Source organism: Pinus tabuliformis, chromosome 9, assembly GCF_031772625.1.
Source record: "Pinus tabuliformis cultivar Carrire ecotype Pingquan chromosome 9, CPIR1, whole genome shotgun sequence".
NCBI classification, from domain to species: domain Eukaryota; kingdom Viridiplantae; phylum Streptophyta; class Pinopsida; order Pinales; family Pinaceae; genus Pinus; species Pinus tabuliformis.
Genome location: NC_142307.1, coordinates 289574794 through 289589065, shown reverse-complemented (window position 1 = coordinate 289589065; position 14272 = coordinate 289574794).

Genomic DNA, 14272 nt, shown 5'->3' with positions numbered 1-14272 from the left:
AATGGGTTTCCCCGTTAGTTATTGTTCCTAAGAAAAACGGGAAATGGAGGTATGTGTTGACTAAGAGCTTTAAACAAAGCTACCAAAAGGATCACTTTCCCTTACCTTTCATTGATCAGGTGTTGGACAGTCTTGCAGGGAAGAAATTCTTTCTTTTCTAGATGGATTCAGTGGGTATAATCAGATAAAAATTGCACCCCAAGATCAAGACAAGACCACTTTCACCAGCCCTTGGGGAACTTTCGCCTATAGAGTTCTCCCATTTGGATTATGCAATGCACCAGCAACCTTTCAAAGAGCTGTTATAGGAATTTTTTCCGATATGCTGAATGATTGTATGGAAATATTTATGGATGATTTTACCCCCTATGGTGTGTCTTTTGAAGAGGCATTACAAAACCTTGAGAAAGTACTTAAAAGATGTATTCAAGCCCACCTCTCCTTAAGTACCGAAAAATGCCATATGATGATGAGTGAGGGAATAGTGCTTGGACATTTTATTTCATCTCTAGGTATTCAGGTAGATCCATCTAAAATATTAGTCATTCAGAATCTTTCTGTTCCTAAAACTCAAACTGATGTGAGAAGTTTTCTAAGACATGCTGGTATTATAGGAGATTTATTAAAAAATTCTCTAAAATAGCTTCTCCATTGTTTGTATTGCTTATGAAAAATGCTGAATTCAAGTGGACTAATTCTTGTCAAAAAGCTTTTGAAGAACTGAAGCATCAGCTGTCTACTGCTCCTATTTTGAGGGGGCCTGACTAGAATCTTCCGTTTCACATATCCTCTGATGCTTCAGACATTGCTATTGGAGCGGTCTTGGGACAAGAGGAAAATCATCTTCTCTTCCTTATGCTATATACTTTATCAGTAAGAATATGACCTCTGCTGAGCTTAACTATACAGTTACCGAGAAAGAGTTCCTTGCAGTAATCTATGCCATTAATAAATTCAGACACTATATTACTGGTTATCCTACGTTTGTGCACACTGATCATTCAGCTATTAAATACTTAATGAACAAATCTGTCACAAATGCTAGAGTTACCAGATGGCTATTACTATTGCAGGAATTTGATATTACAATTGTAGATCGGCCTGGTAAAGAAAATGTGGTGGCTGATTTTCTTTCACGGTTAAAAACTGACAATGATATTCCAGTAGATGATAGTTTTCCTGACGAATATTTGTTTGCAGTTTCTGCTCATTCTCCATGGTATGCAGATATTGCTAATTACTTGGTTGCAGGAAAACTACCAGCACACCTGTCATATAGAGAAAAGAGAAGAATTGTTCAACAAAGTGCCAGGTACAGCTGGATAAGCGGATGTCTCTTCTATACTGGGCTTGATCAGGAGATCCGAAGATGCATTAGAGAAGATGAAGTGTATGACATATTGAAAGCTTGCCATGATGGCCCTTGTGGAGGCCATTTTGCCGATAAAAGAACAGCACATAAAATTCTGAGGATGGGTTACTATTGGCCTTCATTATTTAAGGATGCAAATAAGTATGTAAGGGCTTGTGACAACTGCCAGAGAATGGGTCAACCCAATCATAGAGACCAAATGCCATTAAACCCCCAGGTAGTTTCTAAACCATTTGAAAGATGGGCCTTGGACTTCATAGGACCCATTAACCCTCCATCCAATCAAAGAACCTATATATTAGTCTGCACAGACTATATGACTAAGTGGGTGGAGGCCAAAGCACTTATTAGAGCCAATGAAGAGGCTGTCTTGGCCTTCTTATTTGAAGATATTTTCACTAGATTTGGAATTCCCAGAGAGCTAGTTACTGATGGAGGACCTCCATTCAATTCTCATGGTTTTAAATCTACCCTTCACAAATATCATATTCAACATAGAATGACTACACCATACCACCCCCAGGCCAATGGGCAGGTGGAAAGCACAAACAAAGTTTTAGAGGCCATTCTAACTAAAACAGTGAAGGACAACCAAAAGGATTGGTCCCAAAGGCTCCCTGAGGCATTATGGGCTTACAGGACTACTTGGAGAAACACTACAGGTTTTTCTCCCTATGAATTGGTTTATGGTAAAAATGCTATTTTTCCTGTGGAATTTGAAATTAAAACTTTAAAGACTGCCTTAGCTGTTAATCTTGATTTGAATGATGTGCAGACAGCTAGATTGCAGCAGCTTTTGGAGTTGGATGAAAAGAGATTGGATGCCATTCACCAAACAAACATGATTCAGCAACAAAGGATGAAGTGGCATGACAAAATTATCAAACACAAGCAGTTCCAAAAAGGTAATTGGGCCTTGCTGTATGACTCTCGGTTTGAAAATTTTCAGGGAAAGCTACGTACACGTTGGCTTGGACCATATGAAGTAGATGATGTCTTTCCAAACGGAACGGTAAGACTTGTAACAATTGATGATGCTAAAACACCTCTACTAGTCAATGGCCATAGGCTCCGTTTATATGAGCGCCCTGTTTCTAAAGAGGATTTCAAGACTGCTTGCATGACTGATATTCATTATCTTTTTCTAGGGAGTCTTCTTGCTCCTCACAGCACTTAATTTTCTGCACTATATTTTTAGTATTAGATTAGATTTAGCACTAATAATCCCTGTCAAGGATTGGCATATTACAATTGAATTTTGCAGATTCTGGAAAAGCAATAAGGAGGACAGATTCATCATGAGAAGATCTGAAGCTTTAAATCAAGAAGCTTCCTCCCATCATTTTACCCTCTTCCCTAAAGCAATATCCCTCCATTATTTCTATCATTCCCACCACTCCTGAAATATCTTCCTTCAGTCAGTGTTACCCACCCCTTACTGCTGAAATAATCCCTTACCATTCACAGACCTAAGTCAGTTATCCCAATTCTCTGATTTTTCCCGTTGCTGAAACACCTGTTTCAGCAACGTAACACCAACTTTTTCCGTTGCTGAAACACCTGTTTCAGCAACATATCATTGATTCCACCCGTTGCTGAAACACCTGTTTCAGCAATACATTATCAATTTCCCCCGATTGCTGAAACACCTGCTTCAGCAATGTATCGTTCATTTTTCAGTTGCTCAAACACCAGTCTCAGCAACTTGTTATCATCAAAGCAGCATCTCTCTTTGTTGACATATAAGCTTTCTGGTTCTTCACGATCATACTTCAGATCCTTTTGGTGAAAATTATTTGGCATATACCAGATTCAATTACACAGACCCTTCTATGATCATTAAAGCTATTGCAACCGACACTTCGAATTATTAAATCAAAGGTAAAGTATAAGGTATATGGGTTTTAATGTAATTCGGTTAAATCATATTAAAAGAGAGGATTTCATTTCATAATGATTGCATATCTTTCCACGTCCAATCATTATTACACCATACGTAGGGGGGGGAATTCCGAAAATGGAATGATTATTTCGCATGAACCAACCTATCGCCTGTTATCATATCCATTTCTGTCGTCATTTAGACTACGCAGCCTTTGTTGCAACAACTAGTCCGATCAGGGTCTGAGAATACTGTATTGTGCCTCTGCGGAAAACTCAAAGCTTCAGCCATGGGAGGGACGGCCATTAGAAATGAGCCCGGCTCCATAAGTCTTCTATAGTTCTTTCCTGAAGTGTATCAGATCTTCCAACAAGCGGGGTGGACAGCATATTTTGAAAGGTTGGGAGATTTTAACGCAGAAGAAGTATTAGAGTTTGCACAAAACCTTGAAGACAATTTCTCAGTGGTCCGAGGGGTTCGCATTTCAGTGACAGAGGATGACATAGTTCAGGTATCAGGGTTGCCAGCTGAGGGCATTCGCTGGTTTAGCAGGAAGCAGGTCGTTCTTAACGCGCAGCAAGAATTTTTGCGCCCGGACGAGCAAGTGGAACCTAGAGGCCGCGGGGTCAGTCTGCATTCACTTCCTCAACCATGGCCATCAGTGGCAGAATTCATCAAACACTACCTAACATGTGAAGGGCGTTATCAGGTAGTGTACAATCATGACTTTGTTTTGCTGAATCACTTGAGGAATGGACGACTGATTAATATCCCTTATTATCTGCTTGGTTGTATTAAAAACATGTCTTATTATTGTAAACGAGCCAAATCTCCAATGTCATCCCTTACCCATCACCGCTTATGCCAGCTGCTAATACAGAGGGGTTTTGCTCAGCAAAATCCCCCTTTGCAGGCCCTACCTAAAGTCCCTCCGCAGGCCCCACCTGAAGTCCCTCTGCAAGCCCCACCTGAAATTCCCCAACTACCCGAAGTCCCTTTGCAAGCCCCACCTGAAATTCCCCAGCCGGCCGAAATTCCTCTACAAACACCCGAAATTCCCCAGCCGGCCGAAATTCCTCAGCAAGAGAAAACGTCCCAACCGTCTGAAAATCCTCATGAAGAACAACAGGAGGAAACCCCGCATTCTCCAGTCAACCCAACCCCGAGCTCGCCTCGGTTAGCAGAGCTAACACCCTCTACTATTCCTGTCCCTAGTGACGATTCTCTAACACCCCCTTCTTCACCCGTTAAGAAAAAGAGGAAAACCCCAGCAGTCACAAGCTCCAGACCACGGACAAGGTCCACATCCCAAATTCTTACCCCTCCGGAAAACCCTGTCCCTAGGAAAAAGCCCTCCCGTTCAAGGAAAAGGAAAGGCAGCGATTTTGCTGCCTTCCTACCAAAAAGAAAGAGGACAAAGACTGTTGAGACAGAATCCACTTCCATTTTCCCTAACCCTGCCACTATTCTATTAAAACCCTTATCCCCATCCCAAACTTCCCAGCCGGTCTCGTCCGAAGACACTGTCACACAAAAATCAGTGCCTCGGGATAATATGACATTGTTTATGGATCAAGAAGTGACTGCTCCACAAGAACCAGTCACTTGCCCAGTGAATGAAACACAAGAACCAGTCACTGAAGAAAAAGAATACACCAAGCAGGATAATAGTGAAGAATGCCCAGTGACTGTTCCACAAGAACCAGTCACTGAGGCACAGGAATTTACCAAAGAGGATGATAGTGAAGAATGCCCAGTGACTGTTCCACAAGAACCAGTCACTGAGGCACAGGAACACAACAAGCAGGATGAAAGTGGGAAGTGCCCAGTGACTGAAATACCAGAACTGGAGACCGAAACACAGGAATCCATTCCTAACCCGGTGGATGAAACACAAGAACCACCCACTGTGGTACCAGAACCAGAGACTGAGACACAGGAATCCATTCCTAGCCCGGTGGATGAAACACAAGAACCACCCACTGTGGTATCAAAACTAGTTACTGAGGAACAAGAACTTATTCCTGATGGAACACAAGGACCACTCACTGTGGTATCCGATCTAGTAACTGAAGAACAAGAATCCATTCCTGGCACGGTGGATGAAACACAGGAGTCACCCATTGTGGTGCAACAACCAGCTACCACTGTGCATCAACAAAATATTCCAACAGAAACAAGCAGCATACAAGGCCCACATACGATAACATCTCTACTGTAGGAAAATGAGTTCCTGAAGTCTGAAATAGAAGCTTACAAAGCTGAGTTAGCCATGGCTCGAGAGGCTTTTGAAAAGGAACTCAATCTCCATACATTAGCACATGTAGCCTCAATGCAAAACAGGGAGCCATGTATGGAATATATGTGCAAGGAGTGTGGCACCATTTATCAGAATGCAGGCTATAAAGTAGTTGAAATTCCACTCCCTGAGACAATTATGACAGATGGAATACAAGAGGAATGCCCTACTGCTCCACAAGAACCAGTAGGACCCCCTATGATGCAAGAAGAAGAAGAAATCAAACCAGATATATCTCATCCTTTGTGGACTGATGCAGCTATCCTGACAGAAGAAACACTGCCCCAGCACACTACTACTGATGCAGCTATTCCGACAGAAGAAACACTGCCCCAGCACACTACTACTGATGCAGCTATTCCGACAAAAGAAACACTGCATACTACTACTGATGCAGCTATCCCGACAAAAGAAACAATGCCCCAACGCATTACCTCTGAGGTAGCCATATAGACAGAGGAAATAGTGTCTCAACCTACTACTGATGTTAAACAGACACAGACTCGGCCATGGGACCCATTGGAACAACTGAATAGATGGAAGAAGAAACATGTTGAAGAACAGGATATAGTATTACAACAGCATAAGTTGCAATGGCAGAGCTATGTATATACTAACTGGGATAGCTGGGAACAAATACTGCAAGAGCACAGGGAATATAAGAAGGAAGCCAGACAGTCTAAGGAACGGATAGCCTTGATGTTTTCATTGGTGCGGAAGTTGATGGTTACACGTAAACCCTCTGTAAACTACGCTCTCTTTCTTACTGAACGACTAGTTTATTTTCAAATAAAATCAATAGCACATGGTAGACCACATGAAGTACTGACTTCAGAAAAATTTCTTGAGACCTTTAAGGAGGCCCCTGAAAGTGACCAGCATCTGCTGTGCGAACTCTACCTTCATAATGAAGCCATTCCTGAAGAAAGGAGAGTTAATCTTATTCCAATTACAGGTGATATACAAATTAGGGCATTTGCTTCATTTTTGTCTAATCAGCTCACTTGGCAGACTGCGTTCAATGCAAGCAGTCATAATGAGGAGAATAAACTCCTGTGGATTAGACCAGAGCCTGTAAGCCCAGCCATGTTTATAGCACAGTACTATGAATTCTTGCAGAAGCCGGGAATGAACGAGCACATAGAGCAATTACAGGCTTCAATCCTTTTTAAGTGTCAAGAGCATATTAGAATGAAGGGTCCTGCTGCATTGAAGGCCAATGATATCTTTTGGCAGCAGTCAAATAAGGAAAGACAGGATTATCATCCTTTTAACCCTCTCAATCTTCAAGCTGCATTGTCTAGGGTCCCTAAGTATATTGATTGCATTCAGCATTGTGGAGTCAACTGGATTGGGTATCATTTCCGTTTTCCAATCTTATGGCTGCCTTCAGAAAAATATCAAAGTCATTATCAGTTGACTGACAGAGAGGAAGCCTCAGCATGGCAACAGTTGCAGACCAACAGCGGGTTCCGAGCTCCTACAGACGCCACCTTCTCCAGCTATTGCTTGAGTAATTTGCATTGCCAGTCCCAGTACTCAGACTCTGATTCAGACGAGGGGTTGCCTGAGGACATGCAACATTTTTAGCTGGGGGGGATGTTAGGACTCCACTATGTACCATTTTTGCCATATATTTTGACATCACTTTACTCTTAAAACCATGAACCTCAATGTCTTTTTCATTCACTTTATCCCAAGGTATATAGAAACCTCTTCTTTATTATATGGTTAATCTGTCTTACATTTAATTCCATAATACTCTTATATTTTATCAATTATTGAAGTGCATTGTTGCTAACATAAGCCAAAGATCGCAGATAAGTTATATGCCTTGTTGGGAACGAGCGGCCGTTGCTGAAACAGTTGACTTCGTTGCTGAAACAGCCGACTCCGTTGCTGAAACAGCTGGTCCCGTTGCTGAAACAGCTGGTCCCGTTGCTGAAACAGCTAACTCAGTTGCTGAAACAGCCGTCAAGCACGCAAATCCCGTTATGCGTAATTTGCGATTCTGGAAGAACTTTTTGTGGATAATAGCAGCAGGCAGAAGATACCGTTACCTGGATTATCTTGAAGATAACACTTCTGTTGTCTCGGTTGTAACAGTATCTCTTTTTAAGAAAGAACAGAATAATCTTGTTTTGAACAGAATCGAGATATTCGCTCTTGTGTAAATTGTAAATGATGTCTCCTCTTTAAAAAGAGGAGACATCATCATTAGAGGGGATCGAACTGTAATTCACAGAACACTATTGTGTGAGACAGGAGCTAGTCTCCTTTTTGTAATGTATCAGTTTCTTGACAGATGAATAAAGACTTGTTTTGAGCGTTCCAGTTTAATTCTTTCTCCTGGGGAATCTTGTGAGAAGGAAAGGGCCCGCCTTCCTCACAAGATTCACCCCTTTTGTTCCTGTAGTTGTTTATTTCTTTATGTATTTGCATTATCTTTAATTCTGTTGCTGAAACACTAGTTACATGGTTTGCGATACTCTGTTTCTTAGCGCTACATGTATTGAATGCACGAGTGGATGATGTTGAGAGCATGTGCTGAAGATCCCTGCATAAAGGGATAGGGTCTTGCTCCCATTGATTGCTTTCTTTTACATGCAGTGTGGTTAGAAACAAGAGGACAAGTGCTGAAGGTTCCTGTTCTTGGGAATAGGGTCTTGACCTCTTGAGGTTACTTCTTTTACAGTGTGATTAGTGCCAGGCAGCAGGTGCTGAAGTTCCCACCAGGGAATAGGGTCCTGTTCCTGCTATGGCTGAATGATTTCTTTCTTTATAGATTGATTTTCCTTTGCTGTAACAGAGAAATCGTTTCTGCTATAATTTAATTGACTTCAGCTTTAATTAAGTAGAGTGTGAATCGATAGCTTGATGAATTTAACAGATGTGTGTCTTTCTTTTACTACAACATTGAGCTGCTTTTGAAATTGAGCATATCCAGTGCGCTATTACCTTTGGAATAAAAAGACCTTCTCGGGTTGACAATTTATGTGGAGCTCGAATTGTGAAAACAATTAGAGCGACCAACAGGGGGTTAGAGGGGGGGCGGAGCCCCCCCTTCGTTGCGTCGATTGCGCAGCAGGGGGGTCATAGGGGGGGTGGCCGCCCCCCCTGTCCGGGGGGTTTGAGGGGGACAAGTAGCCCCCCCCTACAGGGTCCAGGGCAGTGCCCTGAGAAAAAAAAAATTGGACCCTATATTAGGTTGGGCAAACCTACGTATGGTTTTCGGTCCATGGTATTGGATGCTTCAGCATGTATAAATATGTATTGTAACATTGAAAGGAATATAATGAAAAATCAAGCTGGCAGTCCTGGTTTTGGGATCCAGGGGAAAATCTCTGTGTATATGTGTTTTATGTGTTATTCTCTCGCATTTTTTATTTTTCTGTGATTTAGAATTCGTATGCAGGTAATTTCTGTACGGGGTTAAAACCTACAATTATTTGATACTTGGAATAATGCTTATTTTCCTAAGCAGGTTTCTCAACATTTTTATAATCCTGCAATTTCATGGAAAAATTTTAATCCTCCTCTAATCAAATATCCTATTGCATGGTCACAATGACCATCATCCTCGAGCCAGATATCTCCATGGCCTCAGGAATTGTTTGGATCCTTATCTCTAGGGCAATCTGTTAGGCCCCTATACTACTAGTGTAACCCCTTATTGTTATTAGTACAACCCACTTATTATATTGATGTACCCATGTAGTGCCCATATTGTTGTTATTGTGCCACATAGAAGCCCACTATTGTTTTTATCGCACCCTTACATTATTATTGTTATGTCGGCTCTGATTATGTTATGACCCCTTAGACACCTATATATAGAAAGGAGGTCTTTTCATTTGTATCATCCAAGAATTGTTTATTTATGTAATGTAAAGGAGGTTGCCCCCTTGAAGAGAATGAATTATAAGGTGTTGATCTATCTTTTCTATCTTTTCTTGAGCTGGTTTCATAACATTTGGTATCGGAGCTTTGGATTCTAGGGTTTTGCTGCTCCATATAGATCATCATGGCATTTTCGTTATAACCTTTTTTCTACGACGTTTCAGAAGTTGCAAAAAAAACCCATTTGAGAAGAAACGTGATAAACCTTAGGTCCAAATTTCATAGTTTTTTGCGCTATATTTACGGAGATATGATCTGAGGAAGTTGGTCTTTTTGCAGACTCCTGAATTACATTCCAAACAGGTGACCTGGGGAAAATCGTCATAAATTTATCTCTGGGGATCGGATTGAAATTTTGTAAGAAGGTACAGAAAGAGGACAGACTGTAGTTTCTTGTATGCATTTTTCATATCCAAAGGTCGAAACAGTGACTCGTGGCACGTCGTACAAGTTCGCTCTACTGAACTAGTCTATAATCAAGTCATCTTGGGAGATTTGCATAACTCTTTCTTGGAGAATCCAAATTGGATCAGACTGGTGGCATTGGAAAGAGGACGGAGAGGGCTACTACAAGTCACAATTTTAGAACTTAAAGATATGAAAGTACAGAGTTACAATCGTTTCAAGATCGAGCTCCTAAAATCAAGAAAAAGTAAGATGAGGAAGTTTGATGGCAAGGATCCGGTAAATTGGATACTTCAGATGGAGCAATATTTTGATCTACATGGTGTACCACTATTACAAAAGGTATGTATTGCATCTTCATATTTAGAACCGGATCAATTTTTATGGTATGAAGGGCTTTGTTCTCGTAAAAAACTTGTTACGTGGTCAATTTTCACGGAGGAAATGATAGCACATTATGAGGATACAAAGAGAAACACCTTCTTTAGAGTAACACCACAACAATTGGAAAGAGTAAAAGGGCTTTGTGACATACTGGAAAGAAAAATTATGGAAACCAGGAAGCATACCCCTCACAACTATAAAGATGGAAGTGTTGTTTCTCCCAACCTTCCACAACCTACAAGGGTTACACCACAACAATTGGAAGAAAAAAGAGAAAAAGGGCTTTGTTACAATTGTGATAGCAAATGCACTAAAGATCATAAGTGTGCTGAGAAGAAATTATTTTACATAGAATATGAAGAGGAGGAAGAAAAGGATCAAGAAATATCAAAAGAAGATGATATACGCCAAGACCCCACCCCAGAGAAAGAAGAAATGAATCAGACCATATCTTGTAAAGCATTGGCAAGAATTACCACTCCTTAAACTCTCAAGATAGAAGGACATATCAAGAAGAAAAAGGTGCAAGAAGTGAAATATCACATCGAGAAAGAAGAAATGAATCCAACCATATCTTGTAATTCATTGGTCGAAATTACCACTCCTCAAACTATCAAGATAGAAGGACATATCAAGAAGAAAAATGTTCAAGAAGTGAAAGATCACATCGAGCATCAAGAAATGAATCCGACCATATCTTGTAAAGGATTGGAAGAAATTACCACTCCTCAAACTCTAGAGATAGAAGGATATATCAAGAAGAAACAGCTTCAAGCAGAGAAAGATCACATCGAGCATCAACAACAAGTTCTCCAACTTTTAAAGGATAACGCCACTTCAGTGCAAAATCAAATGAAACAACAGGTAGATCAACATCATAGTGAAAAATGTTTTGATGTAGGTGATTGGGTATTTTTACTGCTACATCTCAAGCAAGCTAATTATGAGAAGGAAATGTTGAAAATACTACATGCACTTAAAAATAGGCAACCTTACCGAATGGGGAGACTCTTCAAGGATGAGGCTGTGGAAGCATTGTTTTGTGCTATTTCTATTATCCAACTAGATTGGATAAACGAAGCAAGGGATGAATGGAAGAAGGACTAAGAAATGTGGCCACTTATTCAAAAGTTGCAAAAGATCCCAATTCAAACAATATTGCCAGAAATTGAAGCAATCACAGAAACAAGAACCCGACAGCTACGAAATTGATCAATTTCAGTGTATCTCATCAAGTGGAAGAACTTACCCGCTGACGATTCCACATGGGAGGACAAGAATTTTATACAGAAGCATTAAGAACTACTCAAGCGTTGAGGACAACGCTTTTTAAAGGAGAGGGGCATGTTAGGCCCCTATACTACTAGTGTAATCCCTTATTTTTATTAGTACAACCCACTTATTATATTGATGTACCCATGTAGTGCCCATATTGTTGTTATTGTGCCGCATAGAAGCCCACTATTGTTATTATTGTACCCTTACATTATTATTGTTATGTCGGCTCTGATTATGTTATGACCCCTTAGACACCTATATATAGAAAGGAGGTCTTTTCATTTGTATCATCCAAGAATTGTTTATTTATGTAATGTAAAGGAGGTTGCCCCCTCGAAGAGGCTGAATTATAAGGCATTGATCTATCTTTCTATCTTTTCTTGAGATGGTTTCATAACACAATCTCCCATGCAAATTAAATCATATGAGCACCAACAACAACCACAATTTCTTTCCAATGCACCATTAAGTTATCCTTCCCCATGGTCTCAGCCGCATGTACAACATTACCGTAGCCTCAATCCATACCCTACCCCTTATCCTAATCCTTACCCTACTCCTTATCCTTACCCATACCCTAGCTCTCATTCAAACCCTAATCTGTACCCTAACCCTAGTCCATATCCTAGACCTAACCTTAGTCCAAACCCTAATCCCAATCCAAACCCAAGCCTTAGTCCAAGCATTAACCAAAACCCTAGCCCAAACCATATCATAAACCCTAATCTAAACCATGAGGTTGCAGAGCAGTTGGAACCACCTATTCTTCCGGTTGATTCCCATGTTGAACAAAATACTACATCTTCCATGTTTGGAAAGGGAATGTATTTCGAAACTTCCCCCATTACTGTTGAACATTCGAGCCAGGAAGTTATCATTCAAAGACCACCAGAGGAGCAATATTTCATTGGAACTTGTTCTCAAAATGTTGTGGAAGATCAAAACCTTAGAATCTCTCTCAACCATTCTTGTCAATTTGGAAATCAAATATTTGAGCCTGAATTTGAGGGATTTATCTTTTGTCTTTCACCAGATTCTTTGTGCCTCTAGGAGAGTGACTATCAAACTATGGAAGACTTGCATCAGTTGGAGAATCATACATGTGTGGATTTCATCGAATCCTAGTTTCGAGCAGTCATCAAGCCACCTTATTTCCTCATCATTCGGAAACTCTTGGTACCATATCAATTGAAGCAATTGGTTTCTCACGCTTTGTTATGTCTTGAAGTCTATTCTTTAAAACTAAGTGTGAGTATAATCAACATTTTGTTGCACACTTGGTTGCATTGGAAGTCCTCCTATATTTAAAAGGGAGTCTTCTGCTTCTTAGGGTAGAGTAGGGTATAAGAATAAAGAAATGCCATGAATAAAGTTGTTACAACAATGCAATTGGGGTTTTGAATTTAAAGGCATAGCTACTGAAACTACTTTTAATCCACATCAGTTTTTAACACACACATCTGTGACAAATCTTGTTGAGTATGATTCACTCTAATACCTCATGATTTTTCAAAAGTAACCGTGATTAACCACTCTAACGAAGTTGTCATATGAGGTATATATTTTTAGTTTCCCTGAGAAGGTACTATTGGAGAGCCCCCTATGGTGGACCACTCTTGTAAAGATCATAATAAGCTATTCATGAGAATGCTAGCATTATTAACTTAAAGAATCTTTTAGTCATTATCTGGGATATAGGTAGAGGAACTAGCCAGTAATGATTAGTCATTAAAAACTTTTCACGCCATCTCATACTCTTAAGGAGTAGATCTGTCTCCCCACTTATTAAGTAACCTGTAAGGTTAATCACAATCAGAATTTATAAAATATTTAGGGGAGGATAGGAGGTCTCGTGATGAGCCGACCTACCATGATCATGAGAGCTAACATGCATGACATTAGTGTTGCTAGTCACCAAGCCAGAGTAATGGCTTTCAGCTGAAAATCTGGAAGATAGGAGGTCTCATCATGAGCCGGCTTGTTCATTTGTGTTATTTCTTGTGAGTGGCACTACCATCAATTGGTTACCAAGCCAGGACAATGTCCTTCATCTAATTTTTAAAATTAAATAAGATAACTCTGAATCTATATCTAGTAAGTGGGACACAGGCATTTCACTGGGTTAAAAGACATCCCTGCCGAGGTTATAGACACCTGCGTGCAGTAGGTCCATGTCTGTGGTATTAAAGTTAATTGCATACTATGATTTACTTGGTTATATTTATCTTTCCCTAAAACTCATCATTTTATTTCTTGGATAATGATTTTAAGATGCTTTGAGCATGATGCTTTGAGTTCTATCTTTCAAAAATTAGGAATCTTTAATGATGTGGTACCCTTAGTGAAGGTAATTCCTTGTACTAGATTAAGGAGAAATTTACTTTCGCATCTGCATGACAACAAATTTAGAGTGTTCAATTTGTTGATCGGTCCAAGAAGGTGTCATTTTGTTCTATTTTTATCTCCCTTTTCTAGTATCATAGCTCACTTAATTTTTTATGGTATTTAGAGTGATGAATTACTCAGCGATGATTACTGACCATGTGATTGATTGACAATAATGTGTATTTATTGTGGTTGCCTCTAAATAAGCGCTATGTGACCTAGGTACAAGATTGTTGTATTAGGTGCAGGAATCTTATGGTAATTTTCTTGAAATTGCACCTTTTCAACAAAGATTTGATTTTTTATCATGATTGTTTATAAGACTCTGGACATAAATAAGAGCTTTGAAATCTATGACAAGCGGGGA